At 41.7% G+C, this 26663-nt stretch overlaps 1 protein-coding gene across 8 annotated transcripts in view; it reads right to left on the bottom strand.

Annotated features, from left to right (window-relative positions):
- Positions 1 to 26663, bottom strand: part of GRIP1 (glutamate receptor interacting protein 1) — a 632136-nt gene that overhangs the window by 147191 nt on the left and 458282 nt on the right. The gene's annotated exons all lie outside the window — the stretch shown is intronic.

Here is a 26663-nt window from a genome sequence, read left to right as displayed (position 1 = left end):
TAAGAACACTTTAGTAGCCTTCCTTTCAGAAATAAAAATAAGTAGAGTCAACATTTACCTATCTAGAGGCTAATTATGATAAACACTGTTTTAAAATTCTCTGTTATGTTATCCCCCCTCAGCATATACACTTTCTAGGTAGGAAAACTGGGGAAATTGGACAGTTTTCCAGTTCCTCCTGAATCAGGTTATGAATTTCAGGAGTTATGAACTTCTAGGACATCAAAGACACTCCTATTAAAACGCAAAAAACAGATTTTCTTTTTCAAAATCAAAAAACCAAAGAGATTATTTGTACAATTCTGCCCTTTCCTGAATTATACATAACGGAGTTAATGATCATTTCAGAAATCTATATGAACGCTTATCATAAAGGTTTTTAAATTGTTGCTGCTGGTATACTACCCTACTACCCAATGAAAAAAATCAAATCATGTAGGGAAGGAAATAATCTCTCCTCTGGTCTGGTAAGGAGAACAGAGTACCCGGGGAAGGAGGCAGGAGGTGGGGGCAGGCCCCTGATTTCCTCAGTGACGTACAGAATGTCATTCCAGGCCGGGCTTTCCAGACTGCCCAGTCCTGGGCCCTGGGCACCCCAGCATTCCTTCTTCTTCACAGCAGTTCCACAACACTGCACACGTGAGTCGTTACTGCCCTTTACAGCAGAAGCCAAGGAAGAGTCTATGGGTGTGGATGATGTCAGCTTCATTGACTACATTTTGTATGAGAGACCAAATAATGACTGAAATTCAAGAATCAAAATTCTCGTCAAGTGCATAAAAGCACAGGGCCTTTTACATCATGTACCAGAAGCATCTGTAATTAAAGTCCACCACCACGTGCATTTCACCTGTGCCCCCTAAAACAGAGCAAAACAACCTCCTCTATATCCCATAGAAACATACATGGGCCTAACTAATATTTGAAGAGGTCCACTTAAGAAACAACCCCTATAAGTCTTTCTTGGCAGAATGCTGGGTATAAATTATTAAAAAAAGGTTAGGGGGGCTGGTCCAGTGGCCTAGTGGTTAAGTTCACGTGCTCCGCTTTGGCGGCCAGGGGTTCGTAGGTTTGCATCTTGGGTGCGGACCTATGCACCACTTATCAAGCCATGCTGTGGCAGGCGTCCCACATATAAAGTAGAGGAAGATGGGCACGGATGTTAGCCCAGGGACGATCTTCCTCAGCAAAAAGAGGAGGATTGGCAACGGATGTTAGCTCAAGGCTGATCATCCTCACAAAAAAAAATAAATAAATAAAATAAGGTTAATAAAGTAACAAATATTGCATTATAGATGATGACTATTCAGATTACAGAGAGGTAATGTGTTTAACAATTTTGCCCAACAAAAGAATTCTTTGCATTTTCTTTAACTATGTAGAATTGATTCTGTATATTTAAGCATTTATCCCAGGCTTCTGGCTGAATCTTGAAAATCCAGAAAAGCTCAATTCCTTTAGTTTAATTTGATCTCTGTTAAAATATAAATCTATCTGTTCTACTTTTTAAACAGGTAATAGTCAATTACTCTCTTGTTTAAAAATATTTCAAATCTTTCCCCAAGAGCTAGTTTTAATAACATGAAAGAAAATATTCATGCACCAGGTAACTGAGTAATTTGCGCATTTATTGATTCAAGCATTTATTGAGTGCCTACTATGAGCAGCCAGACAATGAAACTCAAAGATGGGAAAAGTCAGAGATGCTTACAGCCTAGTCACAGAGGCAAATGAGTCTGAGACCACCATGCCACAGTGTGGGTGGTGGGGAAGGTGGCCTCAGAGGAGACAGTCCTGGCAACAAAGTAAACTGCAGCCTTGCTGTTCCAAATGCCACATTTATTTCACAATTTTGTCTTCTGTCTAATCTATCTGCATTTATTGATCAGGATTAGCTGAGCAGAACAGACCAAAGGAGGAATCTAAATTAGGGAAAACTCAGGAGTAAAGATAGGATATTGTTGCAGAAAATGCGCTGAATCACAAGAATGTTAACTGCCAATATGTATCTCAGGTCCCTGAAGGATGGACTAAATCTTTCATGAGTGTTTCCGAAGGGAGTAGGAGAAAGAAGCAATCAGGAGAGAGAGGAACATGCTTCTGGAGTTTGCTTTCTGCTAACCTGCACTCTCCACTAGACTAATCAATCATTTTATGTCTTTTTTGGTGTTTAATGTCTGCATAATGATCTAATGGCAAAGAGAAATGGAGACAGATGCATTCATTTGCATGAGTTTATCTATATATCAAGGCTTACAGGAATGAATCCCTGCAGTGAACAGTGGAACTTGGGCAAGTCAATATGCAATGACAATTTCTTTCTTTGTGATTTAAATTGCAAACAGCCCTCCCCAAATGAAGAGGACCACAGGCAAAGATTGTACTCTCTCCAAATTAGCAAGCAGCACAGGGAACAGATGATGCCCAACCAGCAAGGAACAAGATGGTTCTGGATTTGACGTTTTCCTTAATCATCCTATTTAATTATCTTAGAAAAGAAATTGCAGGTTGACATCTGTACCAGTCCTCACTCAACAGAACCAACAAGAATCTCATTGACAGGATGGGATTTAGTTGTTTGCTGTTTTTCCTTGGGTTTCTCATTCAATCCTCTTAATTACTGAACTCCAGAAAGTTTTTTTTTTTTTTTTTGGTGAGGAAGATTTGCTCTGAGCTAACATCTGTGCCAATCTTCCTCTGTTTTTATTTTGTATGTGGGACACCACCATAGCATGGCCAGTGAGTGGAGCAGGCCTGCGCCCGGCATCCGAACCCGCAAACCTGGGCTGCTGAAGCAGAGCACCCAGAACTTTAACCACTTGGCCACAGGGCCAGGACCTCCAGGAAGTTTCAAGAAAAGTAACAATGATGCCTGGTGAAAGCAAGAGAATTATGAAAACAAATAAGAAAATGAAATAACATAGATGGTTACAAAATTAACAAGCAGAAAACCATAGCCTTTATATAAACAAACAACAACCAGTTAGAAGTTATCATAGAAGAAAAAACCCCATTTATAATAGCCCCAAAGTAAAATCCCTAAGAAAAAATTTAATGAAAAATGTGCAAAATCTATATGAAGAAAACTTTAAAACACTTCTGAGGGACATGAGATCAGAACAAATGAAAAGGCAACTCATTCATCCATTCAATAAAAACCAAGCACTGACTACGTGCTGGGGACTGTTCTAGGCTTTAAAGACACAGAGCTGAACAGAACAGAGAAAATCCCTGCCACCTGGAAACTAATATTCCAGTGGAGAGCATAACCCAACATCAAAAATATGTCAATTCTCCCTAAAATAATGCGTGAAGTTCACAACATCAGTAAAAATGCCAATAGGATTTTTTTGGTACAAGATATATTTTATATTATTGCAAAAAGGAAACATGCATTGTTGCAAAGATTCTGTGAAAAACTGTGTTCCCAAAGTATGCCAGCTTGCTGTGTAACGTTGCTGTGAAAGAACAGAGAGAGCGTGCCCATGCAGCCTCCCTGAACCAGGTGATGCAGTTAGGACCGGATGTGACACTACCCATCCTATCCCCCCCAAGAGAGATTATAAAAAGAACTAGACACCTTTGAAGCAGGGGCGTGAGGTGGGGAGGCTGGCAAAGCCTCTGTGTTTGCCCCCCAAATGGTGGTCAAAGTCTGGATCTTTGCTATACAAAAAAAAAAAAAAGAGAGAGAAAGAAAGAAAAGAAAAGCATCATAGGCACAGGGCATTCAGAACCCATTTGAGATCATCATAGCGTTTTGTAACAGTTTTACACGGAAAAACAAGGTACAGCATAATAATTTCATTTTGTTCTGTGAAACTCTTGGTGTCTAGAAATTCCTGCCTTACTGCCTATTTAAAAAGTATAATTAGGATTAGACCAGAAAAGAGGAGTTACCTCTAATTTCTGGAAGGTTCCTAAAATTCAGGGGCTAAATGAACAGAGATCACAAAGCGAACAACTGTAACAACAGTTGCTGAAAGAGGAGAGACAGAAAGTGATGATTACAGCGAAGAGTGATAAGGCCATCTGGGGGATCCCTATCAGACCAGGAAAGTCGTGCTCTGGAGGGTTCCTTGGAGGAGTTACCCCTGAGCTAAGTCTGAAGACAGCCTCAGCTCAGTAAATTGGGAGGGAGTGTTGAAGGCAGAGGAACCATAAACGACAGGCGATTACACAGGTTCTATGAAGAGCAAATCCATCAGTTCAGTTTGCACTTTCTCAATTCTGGCTGCACGTTAGAACCACCTGGGGAGCTTTTAAAACTCTATTGCCTGGGCCCACCCCACACCAGATCAATCAGAATACCCACTGATGGAAATGGTTTTCTTTTTTTAATTAAACATTTAATTGTGAGATAACTGTCGACTCCCATGCAGGTGTAAGAAACAGTACAGAAAGATCCCTCTTACTCTGCCTGTTTTCCCTAGGGTAACATCTTGCAAAACTATAATACAATATATCACAGGCAGGATATTGACATTGATGCAGTCAAGTTACAGAACATTCCATCACCAAAGGATCCCTCATATTACCCACTATAGCCACACCCACTTCCCTCCTACCTCACCCTCTTCCCTAACACCTGGCAATCTCTAATCTATTGTCTGTGTTTAGAACTTTGTCATTTTAAGAATGTTAAATAAATGAATCATACAGTGTGAAACCTTGATGGCTGATTTTTTCCATTCAGCATAATTTTCTGGCGATTCATCCAAGTTGTGGTGTGTAGCAATAGTTTGTTTCTTTTACTTGTTGAGTAGTAGTCCATGGTGTAGACATACCACAGTTTAACCATTTGCCTCCTGAAGGACGGGTTGGTTGTTTCCAGTTTGGGGCTATTGTGAGCAAAGCTGCTATAAACATTCATGTACAGGTTTTTGTGTGACATAAGTATTCACTGCTCTGGGATAAACACCCAAGAGTTCAACTTCTCGGTCACATGGTAGTTGCATATTTAGTTTTTAATAAACTGCCAAATTGTTTTCCATGGGAGCTGTACCATTTACATTTACATTCCCATCAGCAGTGTATGAATGATCCAGTTTCTCTGCATCCTCACCACTCCTCGATGTTGTCACTATTTTTGATTTTAGCCATTCTGCTAAGTGTCAGTGACATCTAATTGTAGGTATAATTTTGGGGTAATTTCAGCCATTTCCCTAATGAGAAAGGTTGAACATTTTTTTTGTGTGCACTTATTTGCCATCTGCATATCCTTTTTGGTGAAATGTCTTTTCCCCATTTTCTAATTAGATTATTTGTTTTTTACTGTTGAGTTTTGAGAGTTGCTTACATATTCTAGATACCAGTCCTCTGTTGAATACACAAATTTGCAAATATTTTCTCCCAGTCTGTAGGTTTTCTTTTCATCCCCTTAACAAGGTCTTCTGCAGAGCAAATGTTCTTAATTTTGATGAAGTCTAATTAATCAGTTTTTCCTCTTATGGATCATGCTGTTGTCAAGTCTAAGAACTGTCTCCTGAGTCCTAGATCCTGACAATTTTCTCCTGTCTTTTCTACAGTTTCTAAAACTTCTATAATATTATGTTTTACATTTCAGTCTGTGATCCATTTTGAATTAATTTTTACATAAGGTGTGCGACTTGGTCAAGGTTCATATATATTTTGGGAGGCCTATGGACGTCCAATCGCTCCAGCACCATTTGTTGAAGAGGTTGTGTTTCCTCCACTGAATCCCTTTTTCACCTTGTCAAAATCAGTTGGGCATGTTTGTGTGGGTCTGTCTGGGTTCTCTATTTTGTCCATTGATCTACGTGTCCATCCCTCCACAGATACCACAGTCTTTATTACTGTAACTATATCATAAGTCTTCAAATTGGGTAGACTGATTCCTCCCGCTTTATTCTTCTTCTTAAAAATTATTTCAGCTATTCCAGTTCCTTTCTCTTTCCATATAAATTTTAGAATAATCTTGTCTATATCTACAAAAAATTTGATGGGATTTTGATAAAATTTGCATTAAACCTGTACATCAACTTGGAAAGAACAGACATCTTTACTATGTTGAGTCTTCCAATCCATGAACACGAAGTCTCTCCAATTGTGTAAGACCTTCTTTGATTTCTTTCATCAGCATTTTGTAGTTTTCAGCATATAAGTCCCATACATGTTTTGCTAGTTTTACATGGAAGTATTTCATTTTGGCGGAACAATTGCAAATGGTATTGTATTATTAATTTCAACGTACATGTCTTCATTGCTAGTATATAGATATACAATTGATTTTGTATATTTAGCTTGTAACTTGTGGCCTTGCTGAACTTACTTAATAGTTCTAGGTTTTTGTAGATTCCTTAGGGTTTTCTACGCAGACAAGCATGCCATTTGCAAAAAGGGACAGTTTTATTTCTTCGTTTCCAATCTATATGCCTTTTATTTCCCTTTCTTGCATAGAGCACAGGCTAGAACTTCCAGCATGATGTTGAATAAGAGTGGCGAGAGTGAACATCCTTGCCTTGTTCCCTATATGAGGGGAAAAGCATTCAGTGTTGCATCATTAAGTATTATGTGAGCTCTAGGTTTTTTGTAGGTGTTTTCTATCAAGTTGAGAAAGTTCCCCACTATTTCCATTTTCCTGAGAGTTTTTATCGTGAATGAAGTTGAATTTTGCCAAATTGTTTTGCATTGATTGATTGATATGACATATGATTCTTCTTCTTTAGTCTGATAAGATAGTGGATTACATTAATTGATTTTCTAACATTGAACCAATCCTGCATCCTTAAAATAAACTCCACTTGCTCATGGTATATAATGTTTTATATATTGCTGAATTTTATTTGCTAATATTTTGTTAAGGATTTTTTTAAAAATCTATATTCACGAGGGATATAATCTGTAGTTCTCTTCTTGTACTATCTTTGGTTTTGGTAGCAGGGTAATAATACTAGCTTCACAAAATGAATTGGAAAATACATTCTTTCCTCTTCTATTTTCTGGGAGAGATTATGTAGAAGTGGTGTTTATTCTTTTTAAACTTTTGGTGTAATTTTCCAATGAAGCCATTTGGGTCTGGATATTTCTGTTTTTTTTTTTTTTTTGGAGTTTTTACATTACAATTTTAATTTTCTTAATAGTTACAGGGGTATTAAAATTATTTTGAGTGAATTGTAGCAGTTTCTGCTCTTGAAGGAATTGGTCCACTTCAATTAGATGAAAATCCCTGCAGGTGGGTTTCCTGGGCACTGGTCTTTTTTTAAAGCTCCCCAGGTGATTCTAACACGTAGTCAAGATTGAGAGACACTGATCTTGGGTTTAGTGCATGAGGAGAGATTGCTGAAAAACAGACCAGGAAGCAAACACAGGAAATGCTCAGATTTGCATTTTAGGAAAGGTTCGCCTGTGATTAGTGTAAAGCAGTGGATTTGGTAGTGATGACAGAAAGTGTTGGAGAGAAAGGCATTGCATTTGGGTCAAGGAGAACCATTAGAAGGCCACTGCAGTAATGTATTGTAATAATTAAGTTAGGTGAAGTTGTGTTAACAAATCCAAAATGAATAATGGCTTGACCACAACAGAAGTTTATTCTGCTCATACGCGAGGCTGAGGTGTGTGTCGCTGATCAGCAGTCAGCCCTCCCCACACAGAGATTCAGGGATCTACACTCTGTTCCATTTTGTGACTCTGCCATCCCCTAGGGCTTGGGTTTCCAACTGTGCACTAAGGCGCCGCAAGTTTCCACAGTGAACTCACAGGACCCCAAGGACCATTGTAAATTTTTGAGGGAAATACAGCCATACAGGATATCTGTTGGACACAACACTACCTACTAGCTGGAGGTAGTTTTGTTCAACATTAGATCACACTACGTTGCTCTTGTTGATGCCCTGTCTTTCCAAAGCTGAGTTTTTGGTGGTTGCCGTCATAAAACGAAAGTTCCACGTGAAAATCAACGCAGAAGAGCAAATGAGGTTGTCAATGTTCATTTGATTTGAAGGTTTGAGGGGTCGTGCAATGGCCAACAAGCACACACACACCATTACTAAGTACCTGTGGTTCTTTCAATTTACATGTATTATTTTTTTTCAAATGGCTACTAAGTGGTTAGGATACAATATGTACTTTGTTGTTTGGATCTAACCACTTAATAAATGGACCTATTGATATTTCATTTGACCTAGAGGTGCTGTGAAAAAATTACTGAGACACAAGGGCTCTCTGAGCAGTTTGGAAACTGCTGCCCTAGGTCTTTATCCTGCCTACTTTCACCTGGTGGAAGGGGAAAGAGAGCTCTCTTCAGAGCCACCACTGGCCTGCTTCTGTTCACATCCCAAGGGCGAGAACTTGCCCCATGTCCACACCTAACTGCAAGGGAAGCTAAGAACTGGAGTGTAGACAGATGCCAAGGCAACAAGGGCAGGTAGATTTTGGGAGACAGGTAGGCAACACGTGAGAGATTGAAATCCATCAGTAGCTCTGTGGATGGCACGACTCCAGGTATATCGAGGAAGAACTGCCCTGAATTAGAGACAAATTAGTGTGTGGGGCTCGAGGAACTGTGAGAGACAAGAGGACCTCATTTGAGTGGGGATGTTGATGTCCGTCACTTAGAAGGGGAATCTGGAAAACGAGAGGAAGTTTGTGTGACTGATTGAGGAGGTGGCAGTCACATGATCTAATGTCATATAGAGAGAAACCAAATGAGGTTTAAATATCAGGGAAAAATCTCATCTTAGGATAGTGTTCATCACACCCCAAACAAAGTCAGTGCTCTGTCAGACCCTCACCCCACAGCTGTAACATACAAAGAGAAAAGGCATTGTCAAAGCAACTGCTATAGGCATGTTCAGCAAAACAGGCATTGGTGAAGTTCTTCACTTCTTGAAGTTCCATTAACTACATAGATTTTTTAAAAATATCATAAACAGTAAAATAGAAATACCGTTGATGAAAACCCTTTACAATAAGTCGAAAATTTTCAATTGCCAGTGACAGAGATGGTGTTTTGTTCCCTTCTGTCACTCCAGTGCCTAGAACGGTGCTGGGCACATGGGCAGGTGCTCCCTGGTAACTGCTGAGTGAAGGAGCACACCAGTCCTAACACAGGGAATCATGACGGGGCGATGAGCATTGGCGTGTGGCAAACAGAATTATTGCTGGATGATGCGGCAGCAAAATGATAAAGGAGGGCCGGCCCAGTGGCTTAGCGGTTAAGTGCGTGCACTCTGCTACTGGCGGCCCGGGTTCAGATCCCCGGCGTGCACCCACGCACCGCTTCTCTGGCCATGCTGAGGCCGCGTCCCACGTACAGCAACTAGAAGGATGTGCAACTATGACATACAACTATCTACTCGGGCTTTGGGGAAAAAAAGGAGGAGGATTGGCAATAGATGTTAGCTCAGAGCCGGTCTTCCTCAGCAAAAAGAGGAGGATAGCATGGATGTTAGGTGAGGGCTGATCTTCCTCACAAAAAAAAAAAATTGATAAAGGAGGAGAATCTGAACAGGGGCAGACAGAGTTATTTCCCTAAGCTTCCTCGGTTGATTACTTTTTACCATTGCCTTAGTCAGGGGGATTGAGGCTCACACCAGAATACTATAGCTGTATCTGTGTATTACTTGTGGAGAGAATATTATTGCTCATACTATAGTTTTATCTGTATATTACTTTTAGTGGTGCCACTAGGAAGTTTATCCCCCTCAGGAAATAAAGAGATGCTTTTTCCAATGCTCATTTCAAGTCCTCCTAACATCCCCTGGTTCAGCAAAGCTGCCGGATCAAAGCTGGGTTTCTGTGGTGAACAGCTGCACGTTCAGTCTCAGTTCTTGCCACCCAGATGAGCAGAGAAAAGTCTTCTGGTACTTTCCACCTCTATACGGTGACATGAGGGATGTACCCGAATTTCTCTTATCCCCTGGGCACCAGAACATAAGTTAGATCCGTGGCAGGGATGTACAGCACATAAATATTACCTAGCACAAATATTCATGTGAAACAAAGTTATGATCGCTATTTATCTCACACAGTGATGGGGAGGGCTAGATTAATATCTGTATGTTTCTTAGAGCGCTTCAAGAGAAAGAGTATATACAAATATGCAGGACCGCATATAAAATCTGAGAACCCCGAAGTATGTGATATATAGATCAGGATTGAAAAAAACCAGATAGAACAGAGATGTGGACTCTTGGTGTAACTGATTCCGATATCATATGTCTCCTAAAGAAAAAAAATCACTGCTTTTAAAATATGGCAATGCTGGGCCGGCCTGGTGGCGCAAGGTTAAGTGCGCACGCTTCGCTGCGGCGGCCCAGGGTTCGCAGGTTTGGATCCCGGGCGTGCACCGACGCACCTCTTGGTAGGCATCCCATATAAAGTAGAGGAAGATGGGCACGGATGTTAGCTCAGGGCCAATCTTCCTCAAGAAAAAAAGGGGAGGATTGGCATCGGATGTTAGCTCAGGGCTAGTCTTCCTCACACACACACAAAAAATAATAAAATAAAATAAAATAAAATAAAATAAAATAAAATAAAATATGGCAATGCTAGAATTCTTTCAGTTTTCCACTTCCCCAAAAATCAATGATTAAATTGTCAAAATTTGCTATGAAGCCTCCCAGTGATTATTATAATTATATAATAATAATATAATTTATTATAATAAGTTATAGTAATAACTTATTAACAAGTTATTTAATTTTTCTAGGTCTTATTTTCCTTGTCTCTAAAACAGGCATAATAACAGTACCCACCCCGAGGGTGCTGTAAAGATTCAGTGATCAAGTCGTATAAGGAACCAATTCTAGCACTTGCCACATGGTCAGTGTTTAATGTACATGTTAGCTGGGGTGGTATGCCATCATCATTATGATTATTATTATTTGGATGTTGGAAAAGTCCAGGTTGCAGATTGCCAATCTCCTACTGTATTTTGATTGTTATAAACAGAAGACAAAACAATTAGAGCGGTATTTAACTGTTTATTGAGTCAGACTCCTTTGAGAATCTAGTGAAAGCCATGGGTCCTCTCGCCAGAAAAATTCTGTATCCAATTTCAGAGGAATTCACAGACACCCTGGACTCCATCCATGTCTCTACTTAAGAAACCCCGAGGATCGTAAGTGGGATCAGATTTGGAGTGAAGATCAAAGAAGCTCTCTGCTAGGCTGACATTTTACGCTCTGTGTGCATGTCAGGTAGGGGTCATGGAAGAGCAAAGAATGCCCACACCTGTTGGTCATGTGCTCCTACACAGTCATCTAACAATCGAAATGAAACCCTATGTGAGATATCAGAAATGAGAAGTGACTCACCTCGCCTGTTGAGTCACCTCCCCTGTTCTGGAGCAGGATGGCCCGAGTGGTGGACATCTATATCTGAGAATCTGTAAGGACCAGCAGAGGTGGGGGCAGGGGCTCCAGTAACTGCTCTTGCCTCCAGAGCCCCAGGCAGTTTGCTTTTGGGAAAACTCTCCATCTGTGACTTTTCCCTTGTAGGTGGTTGTCATCACATTTTCAAAGCTGTCGACACGATTGAAAACTGGATTCTACAAGTTAAACTTAAGCAATTGGCACGGGTAACTTTGACATTACCCTGATCTTCAACGTTCTCCTAGAGAAGTCCACTGCATTCTTACAGCTACTTGTGGACTCTTTTGGTCCAAAAATATTTTTGAACATCTGCTGTGGCCAGACCGTGTGCTGGGGGTTGGCGTTTCAACGACCGGTAACCACAGCCTCTACCTTTCTGCAGCTCACATGCTAAATGTCTAAGCGACAGATGTGTAAGCTAATAACTTCAATGAGGTGTGGCTGGTCCACAGCATGGCCCAGGAGCCTGAAGGAAAACAGTTCAACCTGTGGTCCCGGGAAAGCCCGCTGTAGGCTACGGATGTGTATCTAGAGGTTTAAGATCTTCCTTTAGGTGCAAGTAGGAAATTTACTTGTAGTATTACTATCATTTCCATCAAATAGTTGGGGAAATAGAGATATCAAAAATTGCTTAGCAAATGAATGAGATATCGTTGGAGTGGAATCTTTTATTTTTGCATGTCTTTTTGGATATCCTTTTGGCCAGCATCTTATGTTGAACAACTATTTAGAGATGGAAAACCAGAGCTACTGGACTAGGATTAGATGATCAGATGGTCTGGTTGCGAGTCCAGCTGAATAACAAGGATGAGAGAGACGTCTTGTCCAGCTGGGTAGGTGAGAAGAAAGAAACCCTCCGGAAGTGAAGGAGGACGCTGAGACCAACAGACATCAGGGGAGGCTGCATCACAGCGAGTGAGAGCTGGTCACCAGGGAGGCAGGTAGCTTAGCTGGTGCCCGAGATCGGGGGCTAACACTGCTTAGGGCCGGTTGCCTCTGCAAAGATAACTGACAGGACAGTGCTTGGGGCCCCATTCTGTTTGAAAGAGAAATGGAGGGAGGATAAATGTCAACAAGAGATCAGACTGCTTAAATAATTAGGGAAAACGGGACTTAGAGCTACACTTGCTTGGCCTCCTCCTCCCGTGGACCCCTAAGTACCCATGAGTCTAGTAGAGCTAGACAACCTGATTGGATAGAGAAATTAAGAGGAAGAAATCTCTGATACCTTTTAAGATTATCCGTCCTTTTAAAGCAGTTGATACTTTTCAAAATGTTCCCATATCCATCATCTAATTTAACCTTCAGGACAGCCCTGTGAAGAGGATAACACTCCCATTTCATAGGTTAGGAAACTGATATTTGAACATCAGTTTGTGAAGTAGAACTTTGTATCTGTTTTAGGTACATGAAATTGCTTCCTCATTTAACCGAATGTCAGAAATGTTCAGACTCGTCATAAAGCAATTGCTAAACAATGGACACAGGAATGTGTAAATGAGAAATAGGCTGAAAATTAAGGCAGCCTCAGGCCAACTCCAAGCCATCAGGGTAACTGTCAATCAGTAAATCAGTCCCTTTCATTTTGTCACAGAAGTCAGGGGCATTGATTTGACTTTCTCTTGTTTTATGAGACTTGATCCATTTCAAATATAGGAACAGATGGAAAACTAATAGTGCAGTCACTGCAGATACCAAGAGGCAAGGCATCAGGGAGCCCCGTGGCCTCTCCATGGAGAAACCGGGCAGCCTGCTGCAGAGAGTCGGAGTTTTATTAGAGCCCGACTGAGACCCCAGTGGAAGTCAGAACTGGAGGAGGCTCTGCTGCCCATGTCAAGGACAGCTCCCACATCCTGCTTTCGGCTTCCTCCACCCTGACAAGGAGGGTAGCCTTCTCTCCTGGTCCAGCTCTTTTCTTCTGCCTCACATGAGAAACAAATATATTCCTCTTCTTTTTTTTTTTTTTGCTTGAGGAAGATTCACCCTGAGCTAATATCTGTGCCAATCTTCCTCTACTTTGTATGTGGGTCGCTGCCACAGCATGGCCGCCAACGATTGGTGAAGGTCCATGCCCAGGAATCAAATCCAGGCTGCCGAGGTGGAGAGCGCCGAACTTAACCACTAGGCCATAGCGCTGGCCCTCAAAACAACTATATTCTTGTCCCAAGGGAAAGGCTCCCCATTAGAGTGAGCAGCAAGGAACTAGCAGACAAACCAGAGTCATCGCTATTTCCTCTCTGCTCAGGCCTTTGCATTAGTACCTCAATCACCATATATGACACCACCTTACTCAACTGTCTGATAGCCTCACTCTGAGTATGAAATGTTTTACCTTTCCATCCATCCATCCTTCCATGCTTCCATCCATCCATCCCTTCCTCCCTCCCTCCATCCCTCCCTCCATTCATTCTTCCATTGAATATCTATTGATCATTTGCTAAATGCTAGGCACCTTGCTATCTAGCAATAAACAAGACAGACATAGTCCCTGCCCTCAAGGAATTTCTATTCTAGTAAGAAATACAGATCTTAAGCAATTAAAAATCACAACAAATATTATTAGTGATGATTAGTGGAAAAAAGGGTAAGGATTCTAGTCTGGGGCTAACTAGGGAACAACTGCTTGAAAAATATTTGCACCTGGTTCATTATGTCCCAGAAAAGACCAGCTATATTGCCTTGGACAAATCACTAAACCCTCTCTGGGCATTAATCTCTGAACTGCGAAATGAGAGAACTAGTACCATATTTCACTGGCTTCAAGGTGCCATCACTCTTAAGGCACACTTTTTATTTACCACCAAGAAATGCTGCCAATTACATTACAGGATAATGCTTTCTTATCACTGAGTTTCTACATTTTAGACTTACAAAAGAACTCAAAGTGCATACATGAAAAGGAAAATGGAAGTTAAATAAATTGGTTAAGGTACTCCTACATCTTCTTCACATTTACTTTCTGAACCAGTGTCACTGACATTCATATTTTCCTTGTGATATTGGCCTCTGGACATTAAGAACACTGGCGAGGCAGATTTCTTAGAGCCTGCTCTGTTACTGTCTCTTGGACTTTCTTCCAAGCTGCTGAGACCCATTTGGTAAGTTTTGATGCTTGTGCTTCCTTGATCTTACCAGAAAGTATCAACAGAACATTTTAGACAACGCTGCATATTCCTTCCTCAAGTGGTCCTTAAATGGTTTATTGCCTGAAACTTTAAGGGGTTGCATTTATCCAATCATATCACCAGGAATTACAACCAAGTAAGAGGACACACAGGCAATAGTGACGACGTTGCAACCATTGCAGGTTCAAGGACACCGGTAAGACGCATCCCGGTTTCACAGCTGTTAAAATGGGGGGAGGGGGTGTCTTCAAATAAATGAGATACAGTGTGGTCCTCCAAGCTCCCCTTTCAACTGAAGTTCTTAAGGTACCCAAGGAAGGAGGAGGCCAAGCAGGCATAGTTCTAAATCCCTTGTCCTAACTTCAGCTACTCTTGTCTGTTTTCTCTTTTGTTCCTCCACGTAAGATTTTGTTTCCAAAGAGGTTTCTACTGTGAAAACCTCTGTTTTCAGGTGTAAACCCCTAGTAGAGTCACATACATTTTCTCATATGATTCTTACAGAAACTCAGGATCTTAAAGATGAAAACACTGAAGTTTTTCAAGGTTAGATGACTTGCCTAAGGACACCATATCAGACAAATCATTTTGCTAGAACTTAAAACCAGGTGCTCTAAGTCTAAATTCAACCTTCTTTCCGTTACATCACTTTGGTTAACATGGGTTATCTTGGCTTGAAAAGTTGCCGAAGTGACACTCATTAAAAAAAAAGTTCCAAATTCTAATAAAAAGTTCTAAGACTATTTTTCTTTTTCTTCTTGAACGTTAAGTATGAAACATTAAAATAAATTGTGGTTCAAGAGGATTGTGAAAGTCACTTTCACACAACAGGTAAAAGAATATTTACTGATTTGTATTGAGTTAGCGACCTGACAAACCCTCATTTGGAAGGCCAAAGCAGTGCCAGAAAAATAACAACTTTGTGTTGAAATTCATGAGAAATATGCCCTGCTGAATATCTAAAGGAAAGGCTTACTCTTTTTTGTTGTTTTTTAAAATCTTTGTTTAACTCAATGATATACACACATGCAGGAACGTATTTTTCTCATATCTGAAATCTGGATATATATTTCCTGAAAAAGTATTACTACTATCTTTTGTTTTCCACCACATATTTTCCTTTAACAGATTCATCATGTGGTCTGAATAAAATATCCACTCGCATTATCAAGTATGAACAGAGCAGAGGACAGTTTCTTTTAAAAAGCACAATGCCCTCCGAATGCCTTTAAAATCCATTAAAGAATATCTCCTCAAGCCCAGGAGAGCCTGGTAGTAATTGCTTCTCTTACCCAGGTGAAAAAGGACACGTCTGTCAACTGAAGCAGTGCAGAAGCAATTAACACCTCAACACTCTCCTGAGAAATTGCTTAAATTAAGGAAATAATAAGGATGCTTCATGATTATTGTATTTCTAATATTTAGTTACCAGCATGGCTATAGAGTGCCTCAGTGATTCCCATCCACCCTCCCCAGACAACAGGGCCGGGAGCTGGTATGTGCACGACTCAGGGCGTATTTGCGTGTTTGCAGGTTGGCACAGATGGTTCTTTGGTCACACTTTTCAGAGGCTGAATGCAGAAATAGGGTTGGTATATGCACTAACGTGCAAGGCTATGCATGTCTTAAATCAGTAACTTCTCAGGCATAAAAAACACATTTCTGGATTCTGTGCAGCCACAATGGAACTGCCTTATCCATCCGTTTCCAAGGCCGGGCTACTAAACAGAAAGTTTATATTTACCAAGCCTTCTATACAAACAGTGGAGGCATGTGACTGAGCCCAGGATGAATCAGCACGTAAAAATTCTCATTTGTCAGCAGCAAGGTCTAAAGAAAGCATAGAAGTCCAATCCATCATCTCTCCTTCTTCCAGGAGACACCCAGTAATGTTATATGGCCTTTATTGAGTGCAGTCTAGGACACAAACCTGGTGAGGGTTCTGAGAAACACAGAAGCTGAAAACAGGGCCTGGGCCCCTGCAAATCTCAGTAAAGGCAAAATGTATTTCTTTCCTTCCTCCCCATCCCCACTCCCAAAGCTTGGCTGTTGTAAGAGGAACCAAAGTCACTCTTAGAATTCTCAGAGACGATCACATAGGATGCTCTAGTTCCCATTTTTACACAGGTGAAGTCAGGTAAAAATGAAAAGAGAGCATGCCAGAAAGAAAAGCAGCAATGTTCCCCAAAAGATGCTGCAGGTGACTTTGAAGGAGGAGGCAGTTCCTTGACCTTGCCTGGTGACTGAATTAAATCAAGGATGATCTTAAAGGTCATCCGGCTCAAGACCTACCTCCATTTAGTTTTCTCTACTATATGCCTACAGTCACCATCTAGTACCTGTCTGAATACCCCCAGTGTGAGAACTAATCTTCTCAGAAAGCTACCTATGTCTTTTTCAGACAGTTTCAATGAATAATAACTACATTTATTCAGCACCTTATATGTAGTAGGCCTGACTTCGTATCCTGTGGCAGATAGACGCTAGGATGGTCCTCCACGATCCCTAACTCCTGACCATGAGCCTTTGCGTTGTCCCCTTTTCTTGAGTGTGGGTGTGACCTGTGACTTGCATCTAACCCGTAGAATGTGGCAAAGGAGCTGAGATGTATGTGATTACATGTATGTGATTACATGTATGTGATTATATGTACGTGATCATGCACATGAGACTGTAGTGCCCATCTTGCTGGAGACTTTCCTGCCCTTGTGGGCTTTGAGGGAGCAGGCAGCCATATTAGGGCTGAACGTGGCCTCTGGCTGACAGCCAGCAAGAAACTGAAGCCCTGAACTGAATTCTGCCACCACTTTGAATGAGCTTGGGAGCAAATCTTCCCCAGTCAAGTCTCAGATGAGACTGCAGCCCTTTCTGACACCTTGACTGCAGCTTTGTGAGACCCCAAAAAGAGGACCAGATAAGCCATACCTAGATTACTGACCCACAGAAACTGTGACATAATAAACGTGTGTGTTTTTAAGCTGTTAAGTTTGTGGTAATATTGTTACACAGCAATAGATAACGAATATAGATGCTTTATAGGCATTTTCATTTAGTTCCTATTAAGCTCTCATTTTGTACAATGGGAAAACTAATACAAGAAGCCTGAAACTTAAGCAACCAGCCAAAGTCCACATAGTAGTAGGAGGCAGGGCTGGAATTCAAACAAGGCAGGTTAACTCCAGAGCCTATCTTCCCAGTTCGTAAGATAAGCTGCCTTTCTGCACTTCTCAGACAGTTCAATCTTAAGTTGCTTCCAAATCTGATTTCCCATGAATTACTGTTATAGCATGGGTCAAACGTCCAAATGCAGCTACCAACCCAGTACACTAAGTGAATCAAGCAGGCTGCACGTAGCCCGATCAGCAGGGTGGGGACATGGAGTGAAGAGCAAGGGGTGCTGCCTCACGGTACTCGTTGCTCAAACAGATGCATCTGTAGGCTGCCCCCCGCCAGTGGGAGCAGGTGGGTGGTGACCTCTGACATGTGAGTTCTAGCTATGCCTCTGAGATCACGGAGAATACACTGACCTCTTTTCCATATGATATTTGAAACCAGTGATCATTTTTTGTTTCAGATTTTCTATTTTCTCCTACTTATATGAATGGCAAGACCCTCACATTTTTCTTGTTCTCTCTTGCAGATGGTCTTCTTGACACATGTATAAATAGTGATAAGGTTGTTGGCTCTGTGTGGTACCAGCTGGCAGAGATGCTTCCTCCTCTTCTTCTCCATCTGCAGGGTTGGGTCTGGTATGCCCAGCAAGATACGGCTCTGCCAGGTAGTCCAATCCACGGATATTCCTTCTTGTCATTATAGTATTTAAAAAAAAATACTCAGGTATTACACAAATGTATTTTAGTATAAGAGTCAAATGATACAGAAGTATACGGAGCAGAGCCTGAGGGCACCTCACACTCTCCCTCCACTCTTCCTCTCATCTCAGAGGAAACCACTGTCAAAGTTTGTGCCCAACCTTCTCTTCTCTTTTCAGACACTAACATTTAACCTAAATTGGATTAAACAATACAATGATAACTTGCTGTTTTCAACATAACAATACGTCTTGGAGATCTTTTCATGACATGGCCTATAGGTCTACTCACACTTTTTAACGGTTTTGTCATTTTTCTTAGGATGGCCACACCCCAATTTTTTTGACCGTTCCTCAATTGACAGATACTTTAGGTTGTTTCCAATATTTCACTAACAAGCAATGTTTCAATGAACATCTCTGAATATACCACTTTGCTGGCACATTTTATTCCCATTCCTTCCCATTTTCATGATCAACCTTACCCTAGCTGTCCACTCATGGCTGACTGAAGGGACTCTCAGGTCCCACTTTTCAACAGTGAGGCACCAGAGTTGGGAGAGGTCGCTTCCTACCCCCAGAGCCACCCTTCTCCAAAGCCAATGATGCTCTACCTCAGAGGCAGCGAGTGATGGTGACAGTGGTTGTTGGGGGGCTACTTACATATTTTTCAAAGCATTTCTTTATCAGATTGGGATGATTCTCAAAAATTACCACATCTTACAAGTAGGCAAGTATGGTTACATCTTTGTGCACAAGTGTGAGGATTACTGTAGGATATATTCCCAGAAATGTTGGGAAAAGTGCTTATATTTTTAAACATTTTGATTGATGCTACCAATGTGTCTTCTAAAAAATTTATATTCCTACCGACAATACAAGTTTCTATTTTCCTGTATCCTTGATAGCACTTGATATAATCAGCATTTTAAATAATTGCCATTTCATTTTTTGCAAACTCCTAATATTTTCTTCCCTTTATTCCTTGTGCCTGGAGAGCAGAAGAGGGGTTTTTGCCACTATAATTACTACCACCTTCATCTGGCCTCCTAGAAAGAATAGTTCTTGGATATGCTTTATTAGAATATGGACAGCTTTATCATGTAAGAACTATAGCTAACAGGAGGTGTTAAGAACTAGAAGAATTTTTCCAAGTTCTCTAGGCCAGAACAAGAAGAACATGGGGTAGAAGTCTACTGCTGGTAGAAGCTGGTATAGAGTTACTTTTAGTGTGATGCAATGCTGAGCTATTCAATTCCAATGATGCCTCTCCAGTGGCTGCTAATGCGAATAATCTTAAACTAGAAAGGACAGAATTTAAGATTCAAGAAAGAGGAAACTTATGTCAAAGGTAGGTAAAGTAATATTAAAAGAATTTCTAAGCTGTTTAACATATATTTGAGTTTCTAGAGTCAGATAAATGACCATCTAGAGAATTAAAAGAATGTGCAGATGTGATAATGAAACAAAGATAAAAATGAAAGATACGCCAAAAGACTGGGAATGCACGAGCATCTCGATTTCTACAGTGAGGGGCTCTGGAAATCCTAAATCTCCGGGATGGATGGCATGTCCTGGCAAAAGTGTAGAAGGGATTATTACACCACTGAAGAATAAGGCATGCAAACCAATATTATATATAAAGACAATATAATGTACATACACATTTCAGTATTTCAGTGGGCTTTGAGAAAGAGCTCTCACGATAACCTGTGGACAGAACAGAATACCGTGGACGGAAAGTCTGTGGCTTTGCAGCTCACTGACGATGAACCCAAAGCCTGCCAATCAGTGTTAGTGGGAAGAGTCAAGGTGTCCAGTGGGGTGCTGCAGGGCTCTGTCCTTGGTGCTGCCACACTCAAAGGTCTTAACACTCTTTAGATGCTTACCATTTGGGGGCTAATTCACTGCCGAGAAGAGTGGTAAATATATGTGATGAGCAGGAATAGAGACTATTTCCACATGTTGGAAAGATGTGCTGAATCATTTGAGAGCTGGGTACACAGCTGAAAGATGAGAGGCTTTGGATTAAGGTAATTCTAAACTCAAATACCAGCTTTGTTGTTGATAAACTTGGGCAAGTTACTTAAGCCTCTCTGGGCCTTAATTTCTTCCTCTGTAAAATTGGGATAATTAACTATCTCTTTTGAATAAATAAGACTTGTACATGATAGATACTCAATGATCATTAATACCCTGTCTCCTCTCCTCTTTTGAACTCTTACTAGCTGAATAGGATAGAAATAAATGTGGAGACAGCTGAACGAGGGGTACAGTGTTGCCCCGCGTAATACAGAGTGCTCTGCTCAAGGGAGGAAGCCTGGCTCCTAAGAGCGACTCCTAACACCAAGACCTGTTGACCGCAGGTTCAATATAAGCAAACATCATTACTTCATTTAAAAATACAACCGTACTCTGCATTAATCGAGTAGAACATCCAGATCAGGGAAGGTAGCAGTTCACTCCGTTCTCTTCAGCTGGAGGAAGGGTTCAGTTTTGGCTGCCACATGTTAACGAGCACTGACACACTGGAGAGAGACTCCCAGAGTGTGGGAAACATATCACAGAGGCAAGGCTGAAGGAGGGAACGTGCTTTACCTGGTCAAACAACAACAATGACTCAGGGAAGAGATGACAGGTGCATTCAAGTCCTGGAAAGACTTACTTTGGGGCAGTTCAGAAGAATTAGGAGAGCCAATAAGTAGAGAGGTAGAAGGTGGGAAAGTTCAGCCCGTCGGCATAAAGAACACCTCCTAACAGACAGATTTATTAAAAAAGGTGGGGGCTACCTTGTAAGATAGTAAGTTTCCTGTCTCTAAAAATATTGAAGCAGAAGAAGTTAGATGTGGGGTTTCCTATAGCGAGAGGAAAATAGAAGGAAAGATGTGCGTACGTGTGTGTGTGCGAGTGAAGTGTGATAGGTGTAGGTGTCTATTAGAGGAGGAGCAGTAGGAATACTGAATTGTACTCCATCATTCCATCTCATTGTTTTGTGAGGTTTGATGCATAACAGCGATGAGATCCTAAGGTGGGTGATGGAAGGAGAGTCTTTAATATAGCAAATGGGGACTGCACCCGGTTATGGACCCTGCTGGGCAAAACTATGGGGGACTTTTTAACAGAGAAATATTTTCTTGAATTTAAGGGGCTGTAACTTTAAATTAGAGATAAGTCCAGAACCCAGGAAAACAATTGCAGAGCAACTTGAAACAGGATGAGCTAAACTGCCAAAAGGTTCAATAAAAACACATAATATCCTGAGTATTCATAAAAAGAAATGATTACGGAAGGGAGAAGTTGTAGGAGAGCTCTCAGGGGAAATGGAGTATGATACAGGGGGACGAAGTGGAATATCAGCGTTGGAAAGGAACAGTCATTTTATCCCGTTCTGATTTGAAGAGGCAGGGTTTGTGAGAGTGAAGCGGGTTCTGTCTCCTTATCTACGGGGCTGCAGGGTAATCCTTGGACACTGCCATAGGCAATGCACTTTCCCAGCCTTGAAATGACACCTCCTCCGCCCTCTACAAGCCTACAGCAACCCCTTCCCCTCCTTGCTCTCTGGGATGACCTCGTCTCTTACTTCACTAAGAAGGTAGAGCAATCAGAAGGGGACTCATGTATCTTCTCAGCAGAACATCTTCCACCGTCCTGCGTCTGTGCCCTTGGCCTCGGTCTGCCTACTCTCCTGCTGCCCCCCTGCATGCTGGATGCCCCCCAGCCTCTTCAAAGCCTTCGCTCTCGCTGTTATCCCCTCTCCCTCCTGCATCAATTTCTCCCACTCCACTAGATCAGCCACACCACAATGCGAACATGCTGTATCCGCTCCCCTGGTTTAAAGAGTCCGCCCCTAGACCACATGTCCCCCTAGCTACTGTCCCATTTCTCTGCTCCTCTTGATAGATTTTTTTTTTTTTGGTGAGGAATATTAGCCCTGAGCTAACATCTGTTGCCAATCTTCCTCTTTTTGCTGAAGAAGATTATCCCAGCCTCCTCTATTTTGTATATGGGATGGTGCAACAGCATGGCTTGATAAGCGCTGTGTAGGTCTGCGCCTGGGATTCGAACCTGCGAACCCTGGGCTGTGAAGCGGAGGGAGTGAACTTAACCATTACACCACCGGGCTGGCCCCTCGATAGTTTTTTTGAAACTTTGAAAGAGTTGTCTACATTCTCTGTCTCTGTTTACTTAAGTCCTATTCTCATCTCAACCCACTCAAATCAGGTTTTTGCTCTCACCATTTCACTGAAAATGTGAAAACTCCCATCTTACAGAATCTTACGGCCAATTCTCAGTCCTCATCTTATTCATCTTACCATCACTATTTGACCCAAATAGTTTCCCCCTCCTAAGTGACATGTGGTTCTTAACTCGGATTCCAGGGCACCACATTCTTCTCCTACTGCCTCTGTTTCTTCTTATCTTCTGCTGAAACTTCCTTCACTGCTGACCTCTAACGATCAGCACACCCTTGGGCCTCCTCTCACTCTATGAGCACTACCTAGATGCTGTCACTCGTCCCCAAGGGGGTAAACACACACGGAGATCTCCCAAATTTACATCTCCACTGACCCCTCCTCTGAGTTCCCTCCTCCCCCTTCCACTGACCTATTTCTTCCTCAGTGGCTCTGCGTTTCAGAAATGGCATCACTATTTACCCAGTTAAGAACAAAAACCTGACTCATCCTAGACTCCTCTTTTCCTCTCACACTCCACATCTGTCAGCAGGTTCTTCGGGCTCTTTCTTCAAAATCTGACCATTTATCATGACCTCCACCTCCATCATCCTCGTCCAAGACACCATCATCTCTTGGCTGAAATCCTGCAATGCCAGCTGACCTCCCTGTTCCCAGTCTTGTCTCCTTAAAGTCTACTTTCCGTACGGAAGCTAGGGAGATTTAAAAAAAGGACATCAGCACCTCAGCTGTCCAAGCCCTGCAACAGCCTCCTGCTACACTCAGAATAAAATCCCAACTGTTACCTCGGCTACAAGCTCTCCAGAACCTCCCTTTGTCTCTCTCTCCAACCTCATCTCTCACCACGCTCAGCCTTGCTTCTCCCTTTCTGGCCATGCTGACCTTCTCTCTCTCAGTTTCTTTAACAAGCCAAGCTTTTTCTGACCTCAGGGCCTTTGCACTTTTGCTGTTCTTTTGGCCTAGAATCCTTTTCTTCCAGATCATTACATGGTTTACCCCTCATTTTAGGCTCACTCAACTGTTACTGCCTCATAGAGGCCTCCTTGACTTTCCTTTCAAACACAGAGCCCATGTCTTTCTGCCCCCACCACTCTCAACTCCATACACTATTGTTCATTTCACCTTATTGCACTTAGCACAGCCTGACCTTATGGGAAGCAGTCAATGTTTGTTGAATGTCTGTTTCCCTCACTAACACGCCAATTCCAGGAGGACAGAGGCTTGTAGGATATTCCTAGCATCTGGAACAGTACTAGGTACACAGTAGGTGCTCAACAAGTTGTTGAATAATTAAATGTTGAATGACTGTATGAGAGTCAGTTTAGAGGAAAACTCAGAATCAAAAAATGAGAGAAGACCATTTTGGTTATAACGGAATTAGGGATCAAGTAAAGGATCGGCTGGAGAAAAAAAGCTGTGCAGTGAGGGCAGCAGGGGTGAAAGGTGGGGAATCTAGGTGTGAGCAGTTTCCACTCGATGCAGAAGGAGGAAAGCACCAGGGGGTCCACCCAATTCCTGAAGGGAAAAGGATCTGCCAGGTGCTGTAAAGTACTCCCCCGAGATTTCAGAGCAGAAATCTTTATAGCATCGGTTTAACATCTAGCTCAGTAATAGGTTTTAGAAATGTGTAAGAATGTTTAATTTTCAAAAGATTTCAAATGCATATGTATATTGAGCACGTCGCCTGGAGTGAGTCCTCACTCACCGACTCTGATGACGGGAGATATCTACGAACTGGTTTTAGAAACCTCTGTGCAAGGTTAAACGCTCTGCCACAGAACAAACGGACTCACTTCATTTATTCAGTGTTATTTTAATGTGTTGCATTATTCCAAGGTTTTAAAAGGGAAACATAAAGCATTTAGTTATGGTGTTACTAGTTTAAGAACAGGTATTTAAAAGCCTGCTTGGCCAATTTTAATGTTTTTCCTTGAATGGGAAGCCCTGAAGATCGCAAATGTATAGAATAAATTGTAGCACGGCCTGAAGCATGGTCGGTTTTCCTTCTCAGTTTCTCCTAGCCGCCAGGTATTTAGAGAAATAATGGGATGGCCCCACGACCCTTGCCTTCACTCTGACCCACCTCTAATCGAGGGCGCCAATGATGACTGAGAGGGATTCTGCGACCTGGACAGAGGCCATCACACTCAGAGGCTTCTGCTCACCTTACCTTCTCCCGATACTTCCAAGCAGAGGCTCAGTTGCCCCTAGAGGTCAAAGTCTTTTAAACTCATTCTCATCAAGGATTCTTGCCACCACCTTCTCCTTTCACTCACTGCCCAGGACTCTGGATGAAATCCATTTTTATCTAGGGTTTATCCAAGCTCCACTACTCTCTAGGCCTGTCACCTTGGGCAAGGTACGTTAGCTCTCTGAACTTGAGGTTGCTCATCTGTTAGAGGGGAATGAATAAAACTTGCTTCCTGGAGGTGTTGTCAGGAAGAAACAAAACAATGTTTATCAGGATGGTTAGTCCAATACTTGGAACACAGCATGAAATGAATGGCAACTAGTGTTTTCATAATTATCTATACTCCCCTCACTCTCTTTCTCTAGGTTAGGTTACTACATGATCATTGCATTCTAGGCTTTGGGTTAACATTGTCCAACCTTCTCTTTCTCTTTTAGTATTTCTTTTCATTTTATAGCAAAAGTCCCAAATGCCTTTCACTCCTATTCAAATGACTCATTTCTGCGCTATAAATCAACAACTACTTATCAATATATTGACAAAGTACATACCATTGGGGTTCTCAAAGTCATTTCTTCTTTGCCACAATATGACAACTGACAGACGGGTGGTGTGGGTCCCTGACTGGGACATAACCTGAGCCACGGCAGTGAGACTGCGAATCTTAACCACTAGACAACCAGGACTGGCTTTCTTAAAAATAATCAGCCTAAATCAATACTCATGTTAAAGAGACACACTTTGGGGTGGGAAAGTTTGTTCCCCTTCAGTACACTCTATGATGTTCAAACAATGACTAAACTGCCTAAGGACGCATTTCTCAGAACATATCCCTGTAGTAAAGTGACATATGAATGTATTAGAAAAATATAATGAGCATATCAAGTCCCAGATAATAAAGCTAAGTGAAAAAGTGAATCGATTTAAATATACTTAAAATCATATTAATTATAGTAGAGGTGGAACACAGATACAAAACAAACGTTATGAAGACGTCATGTGAGTGACTGAAATTTGGGAAGCTGTTCTAAGTCATGTAAACCTGAAGGATAAGAAAGGAGTATTAATGCTGCAGTGAAAGGGATTTATGCACCCCTATGTTCACTGCAGCACTATTCACAACAGCCAAGACACGGAAGCAACCTAGTGCTCATGAACTGATGAGTGGATAAAGAAGATGTGGTATATATATACAATGGAATACTACTCAGCCATAAAAAGACAAAATCGTCCATTTGCAACAACGTGGATGGATGATCTTGAGGGTATTATGTTAAGCGAAATAAGCCAGACGGAGAAAGACAAACACCATATGATTTCACTCATATGTGGAAGATAAACAAACACATGGATAAGGAGAACAGATTAGTGGTTACCAGAGGGGAAGGGGGTGGGAGGGTGGGAGAAAGGGGTAAAGGGGCACATATATATGGTGACGGATAAAAACTAGACTATTGGTGGTAAGCACGATGCAGTCTGCACAGAAACTGATATATAATAAGGTACACCTGAAATTACACAATGTTATAAACCATTATGACCTCAATACAATATTTAAAAAAAAAAAAGAAAGGAGTATTAAAGGGTCAAATGCTCAATTCTATAGTAAACTGTGTAGGATGGTTCTTTGCTTTCCTCAATGCCAATCAATCAATACAACTTCCACCCAGTGTCATTCTCTAAGGTCACTTCACTTAAAAACCCTGGACTGAAGGTCTCCCTAACCCGGAGAGCAGGAGAATTAATTTTCCGTCAGTGCAGAAATAGTAGAGGAATGACTTTCTCCTCGTAGTTCTCATGCACGTATCCTTGGGCCTCCTTGTAAGATGCTCTTCAGACACTGGGAGGCTCTGTCTGATGACTGTGTGTACCTGGAGACCGACACTGACCAAGTGCCACCACTCCTGTAACACAGCAGGGCTCAGGAAATATCGAGGCACAGTACTAATTCACCACAAAGAATCTTCCCTCAATTGCATGCTGGAAGAATTACCGTTTAGAAATCATTTGCTG

This window comes from Diceros bicornis, chromosome 17 (assembly GCF_020826845.1).
Source record: "Diceros bicornis minor isolate mBicDic1 chromosome 17, mDicBic1.mat.cur, whole genome shotgun sequence".
Lineage (NCBI taxonomy): Eukaryota > Metazoa > Chordata > Mammalia > Perissodactyla > Rhinocerotidae > Diceros > Diceros bicornis.
Note: the sequence above shows the minus strand (reverse complement) of the source record. Positions and strands in the feature narration are given on the sequence as shown.